General features: G+C 39.4%; 1 long non-coding RNA gene across 1 annotated transcript; it reads right to left on the reverse strand.

The window, feature by feature from the left end:
* Positions 1-23,989: 23,989 nt before the first annotated feature.
* On the reverse strand, positions 23,990-25,811 carry LOC139661343 (uncharacterized). Its single transcript, XR_011696590.1, has 3 exons — positions 25,706-25,811; positions 25,501-25,550; positions 23,990-24,496 (listed from the first exon to the last, which is right to left on the reverse strand). It is a non-coding gene; the product is annotated as an uncharacterized lncRNA (long non-coding RNA).
* Positions 25,812-26,396: the final 585 nt, after the last annotated feature.

The following is a 26,396-nucleotide window of genomic DNA, read 5'->3' on the forward strand; positions in this document are numbered from 1 at the left end:
TATTTCCATGCAACATATTTCCAGTTATAGCCAGCAAAACAGCATGTGTTGCAGATTGTTTAAAACGCATATGCAAACAGGGTTCAGAGTATAAATCAAATGAAATCACAATGAAAAGAGTAATTATAAATCATAGCTCCTTCTAAGAAAAAAAAATCTATTTAAGCCTGCCAGAAAAACCTTAAGGCATACTCATATAAATGAGGTCAAAAGTGGTTAGTTACAGTCCATTGCATCCCCACAAGTAATTACCACCAACAACCATATGGTTTTCTGCACATATTAGTTATATAAATCTAAACTAGATGGGTCGTATTATGCTGCCTCCGACCATAGAGAGCCGGAGACTAGGGTGTTAAGAAAAAATGGATTGTTGATTGTTAATGGCTCTGGGAGCAATGAGAGAGACAACAATGAAACAGCTTTCTAATGTCCTGTTGCAAAACCAGAACGAGGCAGAGAGGAGTGAAAGGATTTCCGTTCTGTCAAGGTCAATTGTTCCACGTTGATTTGATTATAAGGTGGAAAAGAGCTTGACAATAAGCTTGCTTAATTGCTGTGCATCAAAAAGTATAGGTGGATACAGCAGCATTATCTGGGAAGCTCTCTCTGATATCTAAAGTATATGAGTGCAGTAAATGTATTTTAGATTTATTGCCAATATACTAAACTAAGCAGCTGGACGAAATGTTATTTGCTGCACAGACCCTGACTCACTATGGGTTGCTATGAATTTGAGCCACACTCTTAGCAGCATCCATTATTTACTACAATATACTCTACATATTCTAACAGATACAATAATTAACATGGTTTGTCAGTGACATTTCATATTATCAGAAGCATCTTGACCAGGCCTGGAGAAGACAACCAAGTGCATGCACTAGGTTATTTATTGTTACTTTGTCATCCTTTACAGTTGGGTTGGGGAGCCGATTCTAATTATGTAACCCGAGCCTGGTTTTATCCCTCATGGGAAAAACCAGTGAAATGAGACTCGCCCCACTGACTTTAAAGCTAGATTTCAGATTGGAGTCATTGTAGTTAATCCCATTACAGGAGAAAATAAGCGCCAGGGTGGAAGAAGGGATATGTATACAGAGAAAATGGGATCAGTGGAGACATTCAACCAACCAAGCCGTGTGGGGTGAACTCAAGGGTTAATGGATTAAACTGAGTCAAGCCGCGATCATTAACCTGACCCTCGTGTTGGGGAGTTGCCCCTTACACCTCCCAGCTCAGGCAACGTGTGGCTGTTCCCAATCCCGACCGCGGGAGGCTTGAATCGTCACCTTCTGGCAACCGGGCCACCAGACAACCCCTCTGAGACCACACAGATCCATCTGTGAAAGGCAGATGATGGGGGAGTTTGACTCGCTCAACACACCACGCCATGACTCACAGATGGGAGCCAGATCAGGCTGGATTTGTCACCATAATGGAAATGGTGTCTGTATGTGTGTGTGCGTGCGCGTGTGTGTGTTTGCGCATGCGTGCGTGTGGTGAGACTGTGATGCTGACTTTCAGCGGAATGGGGGTGGGTGGAGGAGAGGCGCTTTGACAAGTGTGTGATGCATGCTCCTGTGACGGCAGCAACCATCAGAGAGCAGTGGGCTGTCAAAGACTGATAACCCAGACAGGAGGAGTCTACCACGACCCCTGTCACACGGCCTGATCCACAGTTCAATGAGGCTCTCTTTACATGACGTTTCAGATGTAGACTGGAGTCTGACACGGGCTTCAGAGAAAATCTTTTTTTCATCTGAAGGCAGATTCCAGGTCTTAATTTCTGTCTGTATCAGTATATCTACAGTACCTCTTGTTCAGTCTCTTCCTTCTTATCTTCTGCATATAAAATATTCTTTACACTGCCCCATTTACATTAATGCTAATTACATAACAGTGAATTAATGCATGTACTTATCACGGCTTGTACTTTTGACATCCTACAACTGTGGAGAGCAACTTGGTGTTTGCGATGCACCAGGCATTCACAGTGTGCCTGCCAGCTGATTGCAGAATCCGTTAGAATAACAAAAAAAGAGATGGAGAAAATATATAGTCGATTCGTCATGTTATGCAGTCACTCAGATGTTTTTGTTCTGCAGCCCTACCCTTTTTCTCGAGCTGGTCTCCATAATGGCACATATGAGCCGCACGGATGAAGGCAAATAAGGTGATGAATGTTCCAGCGAATGTTCCTTATCAAAGTGAAGAACAGATTTCCACGTAATAAACACATTATTTTATTTATTTATTTATTTGTTCCGCTCATGGTAGTGCACTGTTCAATTCACAATCAAAACACAACTCAATTTACACATTCCATGACCGAAAAGGAGCAGGGAGAAGAAAATCTTATTTTGCCTGCCCCTTACTCAAAACATAAAAAATAGAAATAGATGGTCTGTCAATTACAGATACTTAACAACCAGTACTTACAGTTACATGATAAATAAAGAAGAATCAAAAACCATACACAATAATTCACCATCAACTTCCAATTTACTGGTTATGAGGTAAAATGAACTCTAAACAGATGGATGTTGATTTAGATGAGCTGGGTTCCAGCGCTAATGATTATCGTGTGATTGTGGCCAGTGATGCTACTTAGCGAGTGAGAACAGGCCTAATCTTGTCTATCAATCTCCAGCTTCAGAACAGACAAATCTCAATAAATATATGTTTTTTCAGTTTCAATGCGAAAATCGGCAAATCAATTGAAGTGAAAGCTAGCTTATAGTGCTAGTTACATGCCTGTCAGCTGTCAGGTCTAATCGTTCAGCAACGCTTTTAATTGAGACAACAAAGGGATTGGAGAAGAAATACGTTACATGTCATTAGTTTTCAGTCTTGCAAATCTAACCGGACACAGCTAGGCCTATTTTTGACCAGAGACTCTACCTATCTTTTGAAGAAACAGAAAACAAAGACAACACCACTACCATATTCAAGTGCTTACCTCTTCAAATGGGCGACCACATGTGCTTACAGTCCACAAAACATACAACATCTAAAACGCATTCTCAGCTACAACCACAGCTAGGAATGGGAACACAAGCAGCCAGTCCCAGGGAGTTTCTCTGCATAGCACTATAGCCATGATAGCAAGCAAACATTAAGTACACAGAATGAAGACTCCTCTTTACTTTAATCATGAAATCACGCAAATAAACACACTATCTCACTAATAGTACTGTAGTGTGTATAATTATCAAGTGAGTTACTACCAGTAGGGGTTAACACCACAGGTTTGAGCACATGAGACTGAAAATAATCAACTGGGCCATCGGCTGACCCTAAATCTTATGACCCACAGTCAGTTTGGATATGTACTGTTTAATAATGGCTTAATCCTACAGTCACTTGCCAAACATCTCTACATATTGATGCTTGCCAGCACTCCTGCAATGCATAAAAACAGACTCAAAACAATATTTCACACTATGCTCAGGCAAATCCACGGAAAGCAAGATTGGACACTTTTCGAATGCCAGGCCAGAATACAGACTAAAAATATGAAAAAGATGAAAAAGCTTAATGCCAAGACACATTGCATGGCAGGTTTGAATGCACAAAGATTTGCTCACACTGTTGTACACGTGAATATAAATGTGTATAGTATAAACAATGTGAAGAGAAAAGGAGAGACAGCAGGAAGAAGTTATGCAGATGCAAATTTAAACAAATGCAGCCACTGGAGATGCATAACAGCAAATGTCAGTTCATTTCATTTTCAAGTACAGATATTCAGCAATCTCATCTCATGAAATCCAAGAATCAAAATCAGATCTCCAGAAACCCCGCTGACATAACAGCCAGAAATGGGTATATGCAAAACCTTGTTGAAGAATTGTGTGCTGTCTTCAGCATATCAAGGTGCAATACAACTCATTTTAAAGTCAAATGAATGTATTTATCAGTAAGAAACTAGCCTCCAAAATATGGATTTCAAAACTGAATAGCCAATATTTGATTTTTAGAATATTTTAAATTATTATTATTATTATTGGTTGTAGTAGTAGTGATTTGAATATCAGTGCATAATATTTGTGTCCCTAATAAGCCAGGATTTATACTTTATCATGGACATGAACTTATTGCCTGATCCATGCTTGCATAATTCTGGTTATGAATGCTTTTGCTTGAGTGACGCTTGCAGCTCACCTCAGCCTACTCAAGCAGAAAAAAAAGTAGATCTCATGCCAAAAAAAGTTTGCTCACCCCTGTCCTATAAGTTTACATTATAAAACCGGGGGCCTCATTAGGGTGATGGGAGGCTGTTGGACAGACAGCCTTGTAACTCACCACATCCTACTAACAACAGTAGATCTCAGGGAGGGAATTCGACCTGACAGCTGAATACTATACAGACTACCACCTGCAGGAAGGGAGAGAGCTTTGAATCTGATAAGAAAAAACTGAAGTATGTTACCAGACAGTGTTGCAAAGCTCTGAAACCATATTGGTGTCTGACCTGCGAGTTGGCCTGGACAGCACCCTGAGTAAATTCTGATGTTTTATTTACTCTATGGCTGGGCCGCTGCTGCAATAGGTTTTCATGCCTGATAAATTACTGTGTAGTTTGAATGGACTCAATACTTAATAAATCTTACCATTCCCTTGAAATGTGTGTGGTTTCGCCAGACCATAAACATCCTTCCCACACTGCCCTCTAAACTTCTGGAAAATGGCCAGCTTTGACTATATTGTGTGTTTTGTTTGATGATTTTAATGCTCTACCTGAGGGCACACATCCCCACCCACAGCTGTACTGCACCTACATAGCCAGCAAGAATACTTAGCTCTCTCAGTGCAGCTTTTGTGCCTTTTGTGAAACCTTAAAACAAAGAAAAAAAAAAATCCACACTTTTTTTAAAGCAATTAAAAATGCTGAAGAAAAACAAAAACTGATCTCCTCAACTTCTGGCTTTTTATGGAATCATATGTCAAGCCTCATTAAGTTTGAGGAAACGTCAATTCCCATCCAAACTCTTTCAGTTGATCAAAAGGTGCATATGTGGCTTGGATATTCTACTTGTCAAAACCCCATGAGATGAACTTTCAGTCTCGCTTTGAATTTATGTTCTCAGCCAACACTGCCTCTCTGAAGGAAAATAAAAAGGGATGTGAGTTGGCATCTGTCTGCCATGGAATCAAGATTCTCTGCCATACTCCGACAGCGGTGCTAAAGCGCCTGGGACTTTCTGGAGTCATGGAATGAAATGATCGTCATCCCAGAAGATTTCAGCTTCATTTCCCCCGCAGATTCCAGAGGACCAAGCAAGCGCATATGCAAACAATGGCAGAATCCATAGATGGTGTATACCTTCATGTTCGTCTTATAAAAGAGCAGTGTGGGCGTAGCACTAATGGAGCGCTCTTCTGACATCAATGCTCTCAGTTGTCTTACGAAAGCAAACCTGCATCTTTTAGGCAAGGCGAATATGTACTCTAGGTACACTTGCAGAGACACGAGAAGCTTCCAGACTTTTATTTTCAGAAAGTTTTCAGTTTGTTTTGGGATTTCGTGCGTACAGTGTTTCCGGCTTCTGCTGTAGCTCCTGCTGTTGTTGGAACGAATGTTGGAATGATCTACGGAGCTCAGCTATAGCCGTCCGACTCCTGACTTCCTTGTGCCAGTGTCATTTTGAAAATAACACTCCGCCTTCCCTTGTCTAACACTACACGCTGTCATAGTCAGCTACTGCTCATCTCGGCGTAGTAAGTCACACATCCCATAAGCTTTAGTGGCTGCAGCCCCAATGATGACAATGTGTGTTGAACGTGGCACTTAAACGGGGGCCACAACAAGGCGAGCTAGTCCCTCAACCATCACTAAAAAGACTCATTTTTTGCAGCAGTGGTCGTGTCATCCAGAGTCTGACTGAAGTGAACTGGAGTATGTTGTGGCATGTTGGACCTTGTCAGAGACAGAGAAAGACCGTTTCCCAAGCCAAAACAGGCCAGCCGAAAACAGCCCGACGGGAAAATTAGTCTGCATGTTTCAAGAGAGCTGCGAGTCGAATTCGCTACATGCTTTTAATTAATGACAGGGAGGAAGTGGATGGGAGAGGAAGGGGGAAGAGCGACTACAGACAATCAACATAAATATCCTAGAACAGTGTCTGAAGGGAATGTAGCAGCAGGCATTGGACTGTCAGCCCAGGGTCTGATTAATGGCAGCTCAGTAGTCTGGAGGTGGTTTTATTCGCAGTCACACAGCTCTCCCCTCAGCCCCCAGCTCCTCAAAAGTAGATTACTCCTCTACAAATTCACTCATTATAAATCAAACAGGAGACATTATCTCCAGGAATATCCTGGCTTAGTCTAGGGGCCAGATGTAAACGGTGCACACATACAAAAGATTCTGTTCGCTATTTTTCAAGCAGAATTTTGATTTATAAAAGACAAACTTGATGTGAGAATGTGCTTTTTCTACACAAAAACTGTCTACACCATGCATACAGAAACCAGTGATGTATGGGATATGGATTCATTATGGCGGGTTAAGGATTATGACCATGCAGTATACTGTAGCGACGCAGAATATATGTGCAAGTGAACATTCATCACTGTCTTCACAAACCAAGAATGAGAAAGGACAGTTTGTCCTGCATCCTAAAACTGACATGCACGTACGGAGGGAACAAATTGCACATGACGGAAAAGGTGGCTGTGACAGAATCTTGGATAGCCAGTGTACATTTTCCATCTTGGAACTGTTGGCACTAGTATAATATTAATCTCATTTGGATGTAAAATCTCTGACAACCACAGAGTGACTCCACAACAACCGCTTCTCAGAGGAGACTCTGCAGGCTGTACATCGATACGACGTTACAGATGCGGCACAATGTGGCAACTCATTCCTTTTGGAGCTGCGAGGCGTCTAGCGTCTGTCTGTGTTGATGCATGTGTGTTTTTACAGCAAGATCAGATCTGACAGGATACTTGATAAAAAAGAAAGAATAAATGAACAATCTCATTTCTAAAAGTTTTCATCCCCAATAGGTTCACTTGTTCTAAACGCTATTACTGGCAAAGATCTTTGAACGGTTTGTGTCATATTTTTCACACTGTCATTTGGCTGTAGTTAGTGTCTCTGAATAATATCTACTATAATAAAAATGGTCCATTTCTGTCTTTCTGGGTGAAAAATCTGATATCAGTTCTCATAATACACAAGAAAAGTGTGAAGAAAGCGGTTCACTTATAGATACATTTGAGTCATTTGGCTGCGGTTCCAACCAAAGACTTTAAAGTCCTGCCACTATAGATTGGAAATACAAAGGCTTCACATTCTCTTCAGTATGGTAGTCAAATGGCATCCACAAGGGAATTTCATGTTTTACCCTGCACTTTTTGAAGATTTTTTTTAGATCCTACACTTGAAATACTAAAATAATTAATAGCATCAAAACAGCAAGAAGCACAGAATTAGAGCAATTCTTAAAGGAAAACATGATTAAAAACTCCTTATTACAACATTAAGATGTATGAGTACCATTTCATATGAAATAGCATAAAATTCAAGAATTTCCTTTTCATTCCTTTGATAAAATAGTACTTTACGTAGTTCACTGACAAAAAATCCAAAATGGGTGTATTTTGAAAACCTTTGAAGCACAAAATAAAGCACAAAATTCATGGGGGTGAATATATTTTTACACATGCTGTGTGCATTGCCCAACTCTGAAACGGCTCTCCAGGGCGCTGACAACTCAGTGTTACTTATCTATCTAAAGTCAGAAAAGTTTTGGCTTGTTTATTGAGAGCTACAAAAAATTTAAAGCACTCTAAATGCTGACATTTATTTCTGAAGTATAAATGAGCCTGTTTGTAGCGTTTCCCCTCCATTAACACTTTTTTTCCCCCTATGTACATTTAAATGAAAACACTGAAGTTCATTTTTGGCTCATTTCCCTCCTCACTCCCATTTTACATTATTCATAGGTCATTTCACACTGCATGTTTTTGCATTTTTGGGGCAGGAACCTTAATTCACCCCCTAATTCACATGATTCATTTGCTGCTCATGATTTTGGAAACACTTCTGGCTTTGCGGTTGATATATAATTCATCAGAGCTTATATTTATCACTACTAACATATTGTCATACATATTGAACCTATTGTAATTGTTATTATTATTGCTGCTGGAAAATAAATGCACTACTACTATTACTAAATTCACAATGATGAACTAGACTGACGAGGTCTGTCAGCAGCATATTTGATGAGTCTCAAACTCATTGGGATGCTATTAATATGACTATTATTTATATATTTAACAGCCCTGTGCATTAGACAGGAGTCCTACCCACACTCTTATTTAAACACTCTAACCTGTCGTGCCCCTGCTCTGAATTTTCTCTTCTTCTTCTCTCAAGTTTCAGTTGTCACTTAGGAATGATATGTGTCCTTCACCATGTTTTGACAGGATTAATTTTGTACCAGGTTGCACGGTCATCATGAGCAGCAGGCTTATACAATATTGAGTGGGAAACATTGTCCGTTTGCCAATGGTTTGAGCTAGGAATGCATTTGGCATAACCATCCAGATGTGCTACATATTATAGATTTATGTGGAAATAAATAATTTTGTAAGAGCGTGACCCGTATGTAAATTTTTGTGCTTAATACAATAATAGGACTGGGGTCAGTGACTTTGAAAAGGTACTGTGCTGGTGGATCACAAGTCTGCAGGTCTTCAATCAGCTTTTCTAATGTCCAGACCACAGCATGATTTTTTACTGAGAGAAACCTATTTTAAAAATAAATGTGTTTATTTACTAACAGTATAATGAAGCCAGACCTAATGAAATGGTAAATACAGTAAAATTCAAGTTAGATTTGTGATAATTTACCTTTAGTGACTCTTGAAAACAACTAACTTCTTTATATTGCAAATAGTAATTTGCAATATAAAGATTTGTATGGCTACAGCAATAGGGAAACATTAATAAAGATCGTTATTTGACATTGCTCATACAATTATATCACATGATTATACAAATGAGGGCGAATGCAAATATGGAAATGTATAGAAAACTATTTTATAAGGCCATCATTAATAAGCTTGTGATTTCACATGAAACCATAACTTCCTAACCTAGCAATTTTTATGAGTTTTTTATTACTTTAAAATTGGTTGCTAGGTACTTAGGCCTTGTGCTTTCTTTGGTTATTACCTTATGGTGGATTTTATGATGGGTTTTTTAGCAACAACCTCAGATCAGTTGGGCAGGTCCTTAAGCAAAAAGATAGGGCCTTGCTCAAGACATACTATGAAAAAACTTCTGAACTTATGACTTATTAAATAGCACTTTCAGTTTATTTTCAAATAATGCTCTTAGATAAGTGCCTTTATGTGCTTGCCGGCTGTACCTTCCTTTCTGTCCACTTACATCATTAACAGGCACTACAGCCCCTCTGGTTGTAGATCACCGGTGGACATAATTCCATTTTGTGTGCTGCACATGCTTGCAGTGTTTGCTTTGTCAGCCATTTTTTTCACAAGAGTATATAACAGGAGAGACACTGACTTGAAAGGTCAGAAGTTTGTGGTTGTGTCAACAGATAAGTGACAAGATGTCTATTACATTTTTGATTGTGATTGTTCAATTTTTGATCCTGACTGTATGTGTCTGTTGTCTGCATCCACTCCTTTCTAAACAAGGTAAGGAATTTATGACATGATCCGTCTCCAAGCTAAAAGATTTTGTTTGATGCACGGTGATGGGATATGTTGCCCCACTTTCTGCTTAGCCCCTTGGGAATGGTCCTCACTCTTCTCTCCTCGCCTGGTTGAAAACAGAGAGCCAGGCGCAGTGAAACAACTGCACTAAATACAGCCCTGCAGTTACCATAGAAACCAGTGCTGGTGCATCCCTGACTAGTCCTACTGTATTCATTTTGCACTTGACCCAGAAAAACACTGGGAGGTTGACATTTAGTGTCTTCACAGTCAAAATCTTGGGAGTATAGGTGATATAACAGATGGGAACACAGAGCAACACGGGGAATGAGAAATAAGCAAAACCTAATGCTTTCTGAGGAGACAAAAGGGAGCGATACAAGGGTGTGAAAAGGATGGAGAGGTAAAAAGGTGCAAGCAAGTGATGATGCCAGAGGCACTTCAGGCAGAGTGAATTTACAGTGACAACAAAATCGAGTACTGCTGTAGGGTTGGCCATAGCTAAACTGGACTGGACAGCACATGATCGCATTTGAAATATATCAAGTGCTATCCGTGCTGACACCTTTCCTAAGATAAAGGATGCTGGTGTGATGCAACACTGATTTTTTTCTTTTTAGTAGTGTAGCAATGCTGTTATTAAAGTTATATAATACAAGGTGCTGCATTGCATCAAATAGCATTGTTAAAAGAACGTGCTGCCCCTCTCCTTTAAAAAAAATCAGAAGTAGACCACACTAATTTCTATATGATTCTCAAGTTGCTGACACAAAAATGTCATCTTTCTGTAGAGTGCAGTGACCTGATGTGTCTCGAGTGAATCACCATAAAGCTCATGAAGTCCATAAAGTTAGAAATTCTTTACATTTCACATCATGTCCATACTGCATAGGGCACCATGATGTCCAGGCATTTCACCAAGTGAAATCATTTTATCTGGTCCTCTCAGTTCCATTGGGACATCATTATAGTGTCCAAATAGGTCACGAACAGCCCATTATACTGTAGCAAGGCTTTATTCTCCTCAACATGAGGCAGCTTTTATATCATTTACCACTCTTTTTAACAGCACTAGATTGTTCCCACTAGTGTCTTGAAAGTGATAATACAACAAACAATATATATAATTTCATGCAGTTATTTGTTATTTGCACTGCATACTATTATAATGGTACTGGTACTTAATGGCCCATTAGATTAGATGTAATCCGAGACCTCTGTGAGGTTAATTTAAGAATAATTACAATGATGTGTATATGCAGTAAGAGTTGGAGGGTTGCACTCAATGATGTAACTACATTATACACGGAATAGGCAACTACATTTGGGCCTGGGCACCCTGGAGATGTACAGGCTCCCACATCTATCAAGCCAACAAGTCACAACTGATCTCTAAAGTCCTTGCACTGCAAAGGAATTACCACTGCTGCAATCCAATTTTGTGGTCTCTAGTTGGCCTATATACTGCATTTATAGAAAAAATGATATCAGAGAGGGGTTTCTATACAAAAAGAACTTTTGCAGTCAGCAGATAAAATAAAAACTACATTTCAATAAGGCAATCAGAGGAGACAAATGGGGAGCTCTGACTACATTTTCTATAACAAATCTTTCAAAGCGAGAAACACTTTTACTGGTATTTCAGACAACACTGCATTGGGCGTATAGACTACATTTTATATTACAATAAGACAATAAGTCCTCCATTTTATATGCATATTGCTTGTGTATTACTAGTAATTCCAATGTATTTTTTATTTATTTATTTTACATTTATTAATCCAGGAAAGATGGCAAGCGTGTATGCTATGGTCCTTTGCCATGCCATGCTCAGTTATACAGATTCACACCTGGCACATGCCCAGTAAAAACAGTTTTCTACAGTTGGACACTACTCTTTCTAGTAGACCTACTACTACTACTACTACTACTACTAATAATGATGATGTTGTACCTTGATCTCTATAGGGATATTCTCTTTACACTTCCCCCCCTCTAGGAGAGTCAGAGTGAAAGGCCAGCTCACAGAACTTGAATGGAAAGAACGGTCGTTCCCATTCAAATCAACGTTCCAGACCAGTCGGAACAGCGGCCATTTTTATGTGAACCATTGTATAATGTATAATGTATTTATGTGAACCACTGTATAAACCGTCTTATGGCAAGTCACTGAGGTGAGAAGTTTTGCATCAAGAACCAAAGGAGTTTCTCTTGCTGCCATGGATTGCTAACATGCTAATGTTGACTAGAAGAGCTAGAGAGAGAAGTGTCTTTGATAATGCTATGTTGGCCTCATCGCTAACGTTAGCTTTCAGTTGAGTTTTGACAGTTTGCCAAGAGACACATCTGCACAATTGTCAAGCAGTGTCACAGAGTTTATGCCCTTAATGCCCAGACTTGAGTTGTCACCATAGCAACTAACCCTTAAGATTCCATAATCTCCATTTTATGCTGTACTAGCGAATTACCATGGCAAACAGTGGAAGGACCATTCAAGTTCTGTGGGCCAGCGATACCACAATGCCCTTGGATCTGGCAGGTATTCAGTGTCAGAGGCTCAATGAAGGACAGTGTCCCCCACTGACCCACTCTGCCGCCCTGCTGCCAAACTGCTCAACAGCACCTTGAGTAGCTGCTGAGGGAGGGGAGAGGGTTTGTCATTCACCTCTCTTTCCTAGATGTTCCCAGACAGTCTGGGGATTTGAAACTGGTGACCTTCTGGTTCTTTCATTTGAAAAGGCAAATGACTAGTTCTCTTATTCTGCACAGTTTACATCATGGGTTGTTGCACCATTAGTTACTTTAAGAGATACAATTTATTTTTTCACAAAACATGCCAAATGGCCTAGTCATTGTTATTATAGTCACTATATATATGTTATAGTCACTCATTATAGTCACTATTATTGTAATAACCAACCAGACATTCAGCAGCATTATCAGGCAGACCAACCAAACAAACTACTGATTGATTAATGCAGTGGCAAATTGGACTCATTTGCAGATTATATACTTTTTGCATTAATTTGAGTAACTGAGCTCCAAAATGACTGGCTGTCATTAGGTAAGCATTGGGTTGCATACCTGTATTTTTGTCTTTTATGGTAATTTGATTGACAGTGTCATATATAAGCTTCTGGACTGCTCTATAGGGCTGCAGCCAGTCTTAGACTACTGCAGTTAGAGCCTGGCGGGTCGAATTACACCACTGGAAATATTCTATTAAGCAGGAGAAGCAAGGCTCATGGCAACAGCATTCTTTTTATGCAGTCTTTCTGAGCAGTGTTAGAAAAAAAAAATCAGAGAGATGTTACTGGAAGGCATTTCACAGCATGGGAGGGGCGTAAAGTAATAAATGTAATGTGACAAGTATACCTAGACAACCGATGGATTTTCCCAAGCAATTTTAGAAATCACCACCTGCCACCTAAACACAATAGAAAATCTGAGGGCAACCCAGGAAATCTATAGTATGCCAACAGAGAAAATCAAAACATGACTGCTACAGATTTGTGCGCATTCAGTCTCTTGCCTCAAAGCGGAGAGGCGGAGAGGATAAAACAGATTGTATACATCAGACTACATGTGTGGGTTTATTTACACAGAAGAATGAGAAAGCAAAATAATACATCTGAATATGAATAGAGTACCCGAATATACATGCAAAACTGAATATATAATTCAACATGGACTCAGTTTTCACAAGCACGTTTTGTAATTATGGGACAAGATCTATGTTGAAGTTAAATGTGCTTACATGTCCCAACTATGCCCATATAATGTCTTATGGATCCTTACAATTTAATTCTTGATTTAGTGGCCATCCTTCCTGATCACAGAATAAATGGGCAGACTAGACGAAGATTCAATTAGGGTTGTTGTAACCCCTGTAATGGCAGACCTTGAGAGAAGATGAATGGTAATTGTATGACTGAATCAGATATTCAAAGGGAATTCAATATGAGATTCAATGTGCAGACTTAAATGGGCTAAGGGGACAGTGCAGAGTTTTCATATTTTATAGAGATGCACTGTTAAGAAATCGGTTTATAGCAAATCAATACAATGTAAAGAATTAATACGCTTTGCATGAAAAAGGACCTCATCATTTGGAATCAATAAACAGTCTGTAACACGAAACTCGCACCTTTGTCTCTTTCAGCAAAAAAAGATCTGGAGAGTGTATCTAAAAAAAGTGAAAAAGAAAAGTGTGTTATATCCGATCTAATCTGATCATAAAACTTTCGCCCCCCAAAAAATAATAGACGCACATAAACAAAAACTGTGTTACTACCAATAATAGGATCCAATATCTTAAGAAAAGTTAAATTGTGTAAAATAATCTATAAATATCAAAGAATATCATGGTTGGCTGGCTATCCTCTTCTCAGCTAATCAGCAAACACTTCTCAACTGGCATGACGCATACCATGATTATACAGTAGATATGAATTGGTGACTTAGAAAAAAGCTGTTCATTGTTGGCCTCTGATGTACAGCATATGGGCTCCCAGCAGACATCATTAGCATGGGTGATTAACTGGCCAGGTTAAGTGTCCTGCACTTGAGGGCCTAACGATAGTATCAGCCTCTGGGGATCAAGTCGCCTGTGCTGAAAATCGTTTTGAGGAGCAGCCTATCTGCAAAATCAGTGAAGCAGCAGGGTGCCCGCTCCGGTGTTAGTGACACATAATATTAGGTGACTCTGTTTGTGGTTACACAGTGGGACGTGAGAAACAATGATGACTTCAGCCAACGACGCTAGGGAGTAGGACAGGAGAAATGTGTCACAACAGAATAGCTGAGGGGAAGCTGCGATCATTTCATTTGGATTAAAACACGCCCATCTCACATTCAAATTTAATGAGAAGGAGAAGGGGAAAAAGAGGGAGGGGGGAGGGGGATAAAAGGGGGGCAGCACCACCCCATTAAAGCAACTTAAAGAAAATCAATTGTGAATCTCAAGTTCAAAGACATTTCAATCAGCGGTTGATGGTGAGCCTAAATGAGTTGGCACTGGGGATTTCTCTCTCTGCATCTAGCATTCTTCTTATGGGTCTTTGAGGTACAAAAGACGCAAATCTGGTGGCAGATGGTAGTTTCCTCAAGTTAACATGAGTCATGCAGCGTTCATAAGATTATCTTTAGACTAATAACATTTAACATGCTGGCATTGTGACTTTCCTCCTCCTCAGTTGGAGTCCTCCTCCCTCACATACTGTAGTTGTGGAACTGCATGAAAGTCAAGAGTACGTCCCCTTCGAAGAGCAAGACCCCTTCCGAAAAGTCCTTACACCACCAGAGACAACAGAGTGCGCAGCATTTACGGGTGAAAGGTTACAGTACTGCCAGAATCTCTGAATGCACAGTAAGGGTTCGGCTCTTTCCAGGCGGATTAAAGGATGCTTTCACCATTAGATGTTGTTGTTCGTGTGCAATTCCTTGAGGGTCCATTGCTACCTTTAAGTGCCACAATAGGTTTAGAGGTAGGTGAGGCTCTATTGGAGAGGAACTTCAGACTACTGCTTTCACTTCCTTGAGCTCCCCAAATCCCTTTCTGCCTGCCGGTCAATTGATTCCTCATATTCACTAAGAGAGGCTGCCATGTCACGCTGTCGCTGATGCAAAAGTGGCACAGTTTTGAGCCTGATGCCTCAGAGCAGTCGCATGTCCGGTCCTACTCAGAAAATGTTAGTGTTGTTCGCCCACTGATACACAGAAAATGTGTAGCTGGCAGAATGATGAATCCCTTCGTATCCGAATCCAACGTGTTCTCAGAAACAGCAGGGTGATGAATATATTACAGCATGACGATTCATTAGTTGAATGTCATCCACTGACTGTGTACTGACAGGGCCTTGCCTTTTAACCACAGTTCACTACATGAAAGAAGACCTTTAGTCAGACTTGTGTCATCTGCACGATAATTTAATAACTTACCATAATAGCTTGCCATATTTTGATAAGGGATTTCTATTGAAAATTCATCTGTGAACCTCTGCAAAGTGATATTCTAGTCTGATAGAAGATTTTATTTTTTTAAAGATTTTTTTAAAGATTTTTTTTGTTTGCCTTTGTTAGATATTTTACAGTGAAGAGAGACAGGAAATATCAGAGAGAGAAAGAGAAGGATGAAATGCAACAAAGGTCCCAGGCCAGATTTGAACCCAGGGCTTTGCGGTTAGATGCACCTTAGCCAACAGTGCCAACAAGATGCCCAATTTTCTTTTTTTTTTATGTGAATATTGTAATATGAGTTTATGAACAGTCACCCTATGACATCAGCTGATCCAGGAATCCATAATCACCACAGGCATTCAAATTTCTTTTCCAACTCTAGATTATAACTAGGCAAAAACTACTTTGTGTATAGTACAACACAGAACACAAATAACAGTAAATATAATAATGTAATATATCTGAAATATATGATATTGATATATGAAATGCTCCACTAAATTTAAATATGACTTTGAACTAATTATATTTGTTCCATTTATTTGTTATTTGTCATCTCATTGCAAACTCTATGGCCAATTCTGGGTAAGATTTGATCTATCAGCAATCATTATGACAAAATTGTTCATATAATGCAAAGAAAAGGTTTGGCAAGAGATTCAGTAAATCTTTTTTTTTTTTTTTGCAATGGCTTAGTCAGAAACCAGATAAGAAAATGATGGTAAAAATAATAATGGTAATATATTTATCTCTGATGAACAGAGTATTTGCATGTGACTGAAAACAACAAATCCCCATGGCCATTGTGTGCAATAGAAAGATATAATGTAGACACAGTATATATAGAAAGAACTCTGTTTCTGTTTTTAATGCTTAATTTTTGAGTCACTGCTGGTAAGAGATCTTAGCACTCTGCATACTAATTCACACAGACTTTCGTCCTTGAGAACCATGTGATTAATAATGGATGCAGTGTGACTATATGCCAATAGCTGGGTGAGCTGTAGAACAGTGAACTGTAACACTGGATTTGCAAGCTCAAATATGTTTTATTTTATCTCTACATCTCAAATTAAGACTGTACTGAACATCACTGAGAGAAACAAGAGTTAAATTTTGCCATGTTAAATTTATCCTCTCTTGAGGCACTGCAACAGGATACAGGAAATCAGGGGAATCTGATCATGTAGTCAGAGCCGGGCCTATAGCTACACACCTGCATCACAATTATTTGCAGTATGCCTTTCTGAAACTGCTTACACCTCAAAGAATATGCAGGGCGTCCATACAAGGAGTTTATGAAGATGTGAAAAAAAAAAAAAAAATCCTCTGTAAACGAGTGACATTCTGACGATTGTTTGGGGTATTATACATGGCAAAATCTCGGCAGGAATACAAAGGACTAACGCTGCAGTACATTTTGAGATTGTCAAAGCTCACCACAAAGGATTTCTCACAATATTGTCAGCCTAGTGTAATGAAATGAACGAAATGAAAGGGGAGCCAAATTGGTGGCTAGGATGTGAAATTCAGTTAAAAACCTCTCTTTCCCTGTGAGCTTATCTTTAATGCATGTTTATAAACTGAGATTACATGGCCCTGGTCCAAATTTAGATACATGCAGAAGCAACTCTGCTGACAGTACCATCTGCGTCATTCCCACCTTCGATACGTCTTCATTGGCGGGTTATGGAGCTGTAAGACACTGTACTGAGAGCTTAGCATTTTCCTTTAGCCTGAGTGTGATCTGAGAAAAGCCAAGCCTGCAAGGGAATGTTAGTTTACATGTAAATATTGTATGTTGTGTGCACTACATGTATAACAAATAAATTAGCCAGCTGCACACTCATTTGCTAGGGGCCATTCCTCCATCTGAAGTACTTAACAAACTTAAAACAGAAAACAAACACGTTAAACATCCTCAATTAAACAAAACCAGAAACACTTTTTCTCCAACGTCATTAAAAGTAGGCTTGAGAATTTCTTGTGCTGTACGAACCACTTTCAAGACTGACGGACAGATGGAGCTTTATTGTAATTCTAAAAAAGATCTCAAGGGGAAATGGTGGATAAAGAAATCTCCGCCTGAATTACAAAAGGGTACATTTTATTGGCACTTAGCTGGTTGCTATATACGGTACACTGTAGTGATATGCACCATTTGCTCTAATGGCGGTAAAGTCCTAATTCTCTATCTCCCGGAACAAGAAAAGTTTATTATTCTCGTCCTGCTTAATAGGTAGCTGTTGTCAAATTAGTCTGCTTGCAATCATGCTAAAAATGCAAAATAATCCTTAAATGTGACAAACCATTACAGAAGCGATTTTATAGACAGAAATTGAATCTCTATTATCTTCCAAGTCAGTGAAAGCCCCAGTAACCACTGGAAACAGCGTACTACGCAGAGGATGAAGGCAAACTGAAGGATGGGATCTGCCAGTGATCCCCCCTTGCGTGCAGCCACAAGACACACAGGCCATGTTGATTTACTGACAAAAACAAGGTCCCCTTCTGTGTGAGACAATGCTGGTGTGAAACACTGCTCTAACAGGATATTTTGCTCTTGAATGGTGCTCATCTCTCAAAGGTAATGGCTTGGAAAATCTAGATGTCTTTAAAAGGCAACGGGGACCACAGGGCCATTAGACAATTCTTATCCTACTGACATTTCCATCACAACTTGGACAGGCTGACACGGGGGTCACTAGTTTATTACTTTTTCATGGTGTGGTCAAAGTGAACGAAACGCCGTCATGAAGACTTCATTTGGTGACGGCGGCTGGGATTTGGTGCGATTGGTGGTTTGAGTCAAGGTCGATGCTAATCACTGCACCGTAATGATTTCGAGCCGTTATCGGACCTGGACTTGGCATCTTTACGATAGCGGTGGGGCATTTTCAGTGGAAACTTGCGTCTAAATGATTTAAAGTGCAAAAACACCTTAATCCGATAGGTGATCAGGCGGAAGCAAACCACCTATTGAAGATACTGGAAATATATCTGTGTACCACAAGAACATGTGGTCAATAGTTGGTCTACAAGACTTACCTCACTAAGCCGGCTTATACTTTAGCTCATAGCAGTTCTAAGCTTCTTAACGAGTGAGCTCAAACTGAGCTAATTATTCATGGACAGCCTTCGTCTCAGGGAATAGAACCAGGGATGAGTACCTAAAATCATGCATTTTGCTCTGTAACATATAGAAAATATGTTATTTCAAATACCGTGCAGAGAAATCTTTCATTCTATGCCCTAACAACTATGCAACTAAGAGCAACCTTGGTCTCTTACGCTTATTATTCAAAAAGGTAGTTTAATATCATGCCTTTGTCATCCATTATCCTTTGCTTCTAGCGTGGGTTGGTAGGCTCAAACTGTGTTACAATAATGAGGTCTTGATATTTTAAATTAAAACTTCAATTCAGCTCTCTCTCTGATAGTTTTTGGATTCAAGGCAAGATTTTTTTGTCCCCAATCATTAAAAAAAATAGGTTTAGGAGGGTGGGGATGAGGTGTGGGGGTGTGGACGTGGATAGGTGTAACATCAATTTTTAGGGCCCTATCTTACACCCGGCGCAAAGCGCAGTGCAAGTGTCATTGCTAGTTTCCGACCGACGCAGTTGCCATTTTCACACCCAGCGCCCACGTTGTTTAAATAGCAAATGTACTTGCGCCCATCTTTGCGCCCATGGGCGTGTTGGTCTTAAAAAGTCTTAAAGTCGGGCGCAGTATTTTCATGCTATTTAAAGGCCGCATTATTCAGATAGTAAGATGCGTCTCTCTCTCTCGCTCTCTCTCTCAAACACACACACACACACACAACGTTACCATGCAAAACAGAAAAATAGGATCATCTACTATGAAAATTTGCACTTTACTTCGTTCCTGACATGTATTTTGTTGCCAAATAGCCATATGCTTTCACCATTACGCAATGCCAAATGCGCAACGTACATGTCCCATTAACCATCATAACACATTGCCAATTGCTAAATACGCAACCTACAACCAAGAAAAACAACATGCAGTAAATATGTAAAAAGCACCACCCAACAAAAAGTCATGAAAATAAACTGCAAAGGCATCTCACCTTCACCCGACGCACACACACATCGCCATTGCTCACGAGCAGAAAACCGACTTGCCGAAGCCGCCATTTAAATAGCAATACGCCAAGGTGCAAGCACACCTGGCTCTTAAAGGGAATGGGAGATGACACTCTGATTGGTTGAGTTCATGTTATGCCCAAAACACACCTGTGATTAATTAAGGGACTTAGTACAACCCCTTTGCGCCTTGCGCCTTACTTTGCGCCCACATTGTGCGTCGTTTAACTAGCAATTTGGATTTGGACACGCCCTAATGCTCTTGCGCCATGCGTTTTAGACCATGCGCCTTGGATCGTTTAAATAGGGCCCAAATTAATCAATTCATGGTAATAACTATAATAATGCTAATGCTGATAAACATTTTTGAGCGTTGAAAGAAATCATTTATTTCCACAAACATAAACCCATCTGAATGGAGGAAAACAGATGAACATCAACTCATCAGAACAAATGAGCCTTTCTTTCATTGCTCAGGGATCAAGGTTTTGTACTCCTTACACCAAGTTATGCATCTTTGTGCGCTGGCCTTGGATGCAAGCGTCTTCCAAATGGCAGCTCTGCCATGAATAGAAGCTTTTGGATCTTTATTAGCTGCCTCATGTTGCTTTGAAATCTCACATAAAAAAGCGGTGATTGTCAGACCTCTTTAAAAGCTGACACATTCTGCTAATTGGTATTCATCTTAATATGATTTGTCCATGTAGCTGCCTTTGTAATTGTAATTTAGTTGCTTCAAAGTCAAAATCCTTTTTCATGGGGTGTATCTGTTATTTTGCCCACTGCTCTGAATCAGCCACTATAAATATTAAAACATGTTTAATTAGTGCATCAGAACGGTCAAATCTGGAGCTTGTCAAGCTCAATCTCAGGACATTTTGGTCAAAATTTACCACTAACTCTCAATTCCCTGATGTCCCTAAATAATAAATTAGTAGTCCAGTAACACTTATGCCTGTATGTGCATTTTATGAAAAAAAAAATGCTGTATGTTGTACAGTGCATGTTTTTTTTTTTCTTTTACCTAACAATTACATTATTGTTGTCAAAGCTCTTAGCAAAAATTAAACATGATGAGTAATAACGATTACTCACATTTCCTGCTCATATGCCTTGGAGAAAAGTCGGTACAAACATTTTCCAAAGTAAGTTGCTGCATGCAAGCTCCTAAAATAGCATAAGAACTGTAAATACACACCAATTTCCAGAGATCGAGTTACATTTTAAATCCTGCTTGATCTTTCTTTCTTCCATGTCTAGATCGATTCTCCCATGTATGTAAATCACTCGCTTAGGCACTTCATCACCTGCCACACTGACACCTTTGTAACTTCATTGTGGTAATCACCTTATTACCTAAAAACTCATTTATGATAAACAGTTGGATTTATCTGTGAGGATCACTGTTGCGCAAAGTAAACATAATTGTCTACGTAAAGGTCTACACTAATCTGATCCAACATGATTAATTAAGAGGACAGCAATGACAAATTCCAATTCAAATAGGCCTATATATTGCCATGAATATAATGACTTATTTGTATGATAATCCGGCTGCATTTTGTATCTGAACCACACTGAACTTACATAGGAATTCAATCCTATTGCTGATCATAAAACCTGCATATACTAAAAATAAATATACTTGCATAATTATGAAGGGGGGGTAGAAAAAATAAAAGAACAGTGAAAATAGCTATGCATTTAAATGCTATGAGCTGAGACAGGAATAGCAACAAGCACTAGTGTATATGAAAACATGTGTTGCAAAATTATTATGCCTGTCTATCAGCCAAATGAATCGTGAATGGGATGCCAAAAATACATTTCATCAAAACCTTTCTATGAAGTATCCCTATGCATCAGAACAGGAATACTGTACTTTGTGTGCAAAGCTATTTTCAACTCCTGAATGCACCTAATATGATATAATAATGATAATATGAATGATATATGGACTGACATTTAAAGTATAAATGAAAGATGCAAAATAATCTTCATTAAATCATAATGCTAACACATTCACTACATTTGCTATTGTTAATTAGCTTAAAATATGTTAAATGCGTTAAATGTCATAGCCAAGTTTTATTCATAACCTCATGAATTTGAATTTCAATCTCAGAAATGTTTGCTTTCAGTGCCAACCTGAAACAACTGTGTAATTTGTAGTAAATATAAAATTATACACAAACATACATGAACCAAATGTTCCCTAACTTTGTAAAATAAAGCTGGAGTGACTGACTGACTGACAGACTGATTAACTGACTGAGAGAAATCCCAGTTGAAAAAGAATTGTCAGAGATGTAAAAAAAAAAAAACGGTTAGATCTATCATTCTGCACTGTATTATGCAAGCTGCCAGACAATGATGACATGGCATCCAAGTTTCATTAGATGAAGATGAAAATTGAGCTGAGGAGTGCCAGCTGGAAGTCTGAGATGTCACGATGACCTTGAATGCCACTGCACTGTTCATGTTTTTGTCAGATGAACTACACGTTTATCCAGGCCTCTTCTGTCACAAAAAAAGCATTTCCACGGAGCCAAATCATTCTGAGTCTATTAATTGTGCTTGGACCAAAATGATAGAGCTGTAGGCTCATCAGCCATATGCTAGGCCACTGATTAGGCTACGGCCATGCTGCGAGAGACACCATCCCTGAAGTCAAACACAGAGGTGCATCTGTTTTGGTTAAGGGATGCTTTACATCTTTGTGTCACTTTATTGCTAATATATGTGAAAGGGGACAGTTGATTTACACTTCCACTACTATTTTACTTGCCAAACACGTAACCTGCTTTGAGAGGCAACCAAGTGACTTTTTAATAAACTTCTATCAACATGTTTTTGATCAAATAGTAATGACTTTCTGTCATAAGCTAAATTATATGTGCACTCTTTGTCAATAATTTAATACTTACAAATCAGAGGAGCATCTTGCTCAGCGTGCCCAAGTGTTTCACTGCCTTACAGTTTGGGGGTTTTTAAGGTTATTTTAATGCTATTTCTGCTTTACTGGACAGAGCGCAGTGAAGGGAGATGGGAAAGATGGAAGAAAGAAAGGGGAATTACATGCAACAAAGGTCCCAGGCTGGATTTCGAACACAGGATTCACGATTGCATGGTACACGCTTTAGCCCTAACTAAGCCACCAGGCCAACACAAACACCTTAAAGGTTTGAGGTACGTTTGTTGCCATGGTGGTGTCATAAATAAGGCTGATGTGTCTTAGCAACAAGCGTTCAAAGGAAAGAAAACCACACAGTCAACATTAGCCAGAAAGGAATTGCAACAAATTGCATTGTCAACAGACTCAGAAGTCATCGGAGGATCTCAGGAAGGGTTTCTCAAACTCAAAACTGTACTCAAAGCTGTATCATTTTGTCATACAAGTAGCATCTGTAATTTTACATAGCCAGCAAGACAGAATGGCACTACGACAAAATATCTGAAATCACAGTAAGAGAAATATTAAAAAAAAGTATTTTTTTCTTAGGGTAGGCCCCCAAAATCCTCAATGAATTCGGTCCCCTCTATGCATTTCAAGAGCCTATAGTAGACATACAGTACTTACCATTATAATTTCCCTTTCAAGCATTTCTTTAAATGTAGGCTTTTTAAAATAGAACTTTCTCATGGCTTTGTATAATGTTCACAAGGGTATCTTTGAAGACCGTAAAATGCACAACGGATTTCGCTGTCTAATACGATGAAGTCTCTTCCCCAAAGCTACTCAACTGACAACCAGCTGCCAAGTGTCTTCCTAGCTCAGCTGTCTAATCTAAAAATTACTGTCATGTCAAAATTCAAAGACCTGCGCAACTTTAAACTTGCTTAAAAGACATTCATCAGGAATTCTTTACTTTCATGGTATAGACACTTGAAGCTATAGCGCACGTTAAGCAAAACTGGCCGTAGTCTTGATGAACGCAACATATGTCCAGTGAATAATTATTTCAAAGAAAAAAAGTCAGTTCCCGCACACTTATCACCTCTGCATTGATTTATTTAAAAAGAGTCAACGTTTCGGTCACAAGGACCTTTTTCAAGACATATCAATTGTAAAGTGACATTAGTGCTTAAATACAGCCCATGATTGCATAACAGTCCACAGCTGTGTTGGAGGCGTGTCCATGATCCCATACAACTACAACTTGAAAATCAATCATGTACAAATGTGCAAAACAACATTATTTTCGGGAAGACATGCCCCCCCCCCTTTTTCCCCCCCTTGACAAAAAGAAATCCATCTCTATATAAAATAGTTTATACCATAGTAGAAAAAACCTTTTATATATAAAACACACAGGTCAAAAAAATCTATTTAGGGATTTGACAGTAGGTTGGATTCGACAGGACATTTCACAGAAAAACCCTGAGGTCCAGGTCCTCATTCATTCCCAATGGTGCGAGAGTCTCCAATTCAGTAATCCAATATGCCTCACGTTTCAGGAGGGCTTCCTTTAAGTTGCCTCCTCGTCTGGGGATTTGAATTCTCTCAATACCAGTATACCAGTATGAGGTCGGGGGATGTTTCATATGTGCAAAATGAAGGGCAACTGGGCTGTCTTTGTTTGCATTTCTAATAGCAGAACGATGTTCCGCCATTCTAGTCTTCAAAGATCTGGTTGTCATGCCGATGTATACTTTACCAGAAGGACACTTGATGAGGTATATAACTCCAGTGGTTGTACAGGAAATTGTACCCCGAACCCTGTATTCTTTTCCTGTTATAGGATGAAAGAAAGAAGTGCACTTAGTTGTATGTTGGCATTGTATGCATCGACCACATTTGAAATTACCTTCTGGTAAGGGTGACAATAGTTGGGTGGGTTTGGTATAGAGGCAATCTGAGTGTACCAATTTGTCTTTCAGTTTTCTTCCTCTACGAAAGGTTATCCTAGGTGGTTCTTTATAAAGTTCGCCAACTTGTGGGTCACTCGTTAGGATATGCCAATGTCAAGTAATTTTTTGTCAAAACAAGTTCAGTTGCTTCTACTAGAAATTTTCTGCGTGAGGCATCAAGATCTCATTTTTTGTCCAAAAAATAGTTCAATGCTTCTAGGCCACCTACATGTGGGATGTTGCTATAGAGGCTCTCTACATCCAAGGTACATAAGATGGTTGATTCGGGAATCTCTCGTGTCTTTAATGATTGTATGACATCATTACTGTCTTTTAAGAAGGTTGGTAGTTCAAAGACAAGAGGTTTAATGTGATGGTCCACTAAAGCAGATAGCGGGGCTGTAACCGAGTTGATGCCCGCCACTACTGGTCTACCAGGGGGGTGTTCCAAGGATTTGTGGATCTTTGGTAGGGTATACAGTACCGGAATGGAGGGTGATTTAACATATAGGAAGTCAAATTCTTTCTTAGATATGACGCCTCTATTTACAGCCTTTTCCAGAAATTGGTTAACCTCACTTTGGTAGGTGCATGTAGGATCATCCTTCAACTTGTGGTAGTACTTTTCATCTCTGAGTTGTCTCTCAATTTCGGTTTTGTAATCTGACATCTTGTAGCACAACCGCCCCTCCTTTATCCGCTGGTTTTATAATGAGATTCTTGTCTGATTGCAAGTCTTTCAAGGCCTCTCTCTCCGCCTTTGTCAAGTTATCATACATTGAGTATTCCCTTTGTTTATAAATCCTTTCAATGTCCGAGCTAACAAGTCTGCAAAAAGTGTCAATGGGAGGGTTTCGCCTGTTTGGTGGTACAAATGTACTTTTACCTTTAAATGGGAAAGAAGGGTCTGCGCTGTACTTCCCGTGTTGTTTTGGCCTGTTGGAGCATGAAAGAATTCTTTGAGTCTGAGAGTTCTCGTAAACTTTAAAAAAAAAAATCGACTTTCGCATCAAATTTGCCATCTGTGTAGTATGGGACAAAGGACAACCCCTTATTTAACAGAGACAGACGGTTAGTGTCCAGTGTCTTACTTGATAAATTGATCACATTCTCCGCCCTTGTTGTCTCGTCTTTGGCCTGTTCTGCCGGAACTGGTCCATGTCGTTTCTTGCCCCGTCTGGTCTTTTTCTGTGTATTTCGTTCCGCCCTGTTTTTTGGCTTAAAAAAAAAAAACTTGTGACGTCACTGATCCATCCGACGTATATTCACTTTCCGATGAAGTGGTAGATGGAATATTCCTTTTGTTTACAAAGGTTCTTGTGCGTGCTGGATTCTTGTATTGCCAAGTATAAACCCTTTTGTTTTTATAGTCATCTTCATCCCGTTTGAATTTGTCAATTTTTTTCGCCATCAGGGTCTCTTCTAGTTCGCATTTCAATTTCTTGACCATCTCCATGATTTCGTTGAATTTTGTTGTGTCTCTTGTTTGTTTAATCTCTGCTTTTACTGCCTCAATTTCCGTGTGAACTTTTTTCAGGTCCTCTTTGATTTCACTGACGATTAATGCCATTAGATCGATTGAGCATTTGTTTAGAATTTCAGTCCATCGTTTACAGAAGGGCTCCTTGTCTCTGCAGAGAGTAGGATCCTTTTGAATTCTTAAACCTCGGGGTATAATTTTCTTAGCAAAACAGTTGCTCAGGGAAACTCTGTGTAGATTAATTCTTGTTTCCTTTCTGGTCAGGTTTTCCAGTTTTCGAAGAGAATCATCTGGTCCAGTCT

Source organism: Centroberyx affinis, unplaced genomic scaffold, assembly GCF_046629955.1.
Source record: "Centroberyx affinis isolate AG114_WGS23_722 - 3 ecotype Tasmania unplaced genomic scaffold, CSIRO-AGI_Caff_v1 ptg003519l_1, whole genome shotgun sequence".
Lineage (NCBI taxonomy): Eukaryota > Metazoa > Chordata > Actinopteri > Beryciformes > Berycidae > Centroberyx > Centroberyx affinis.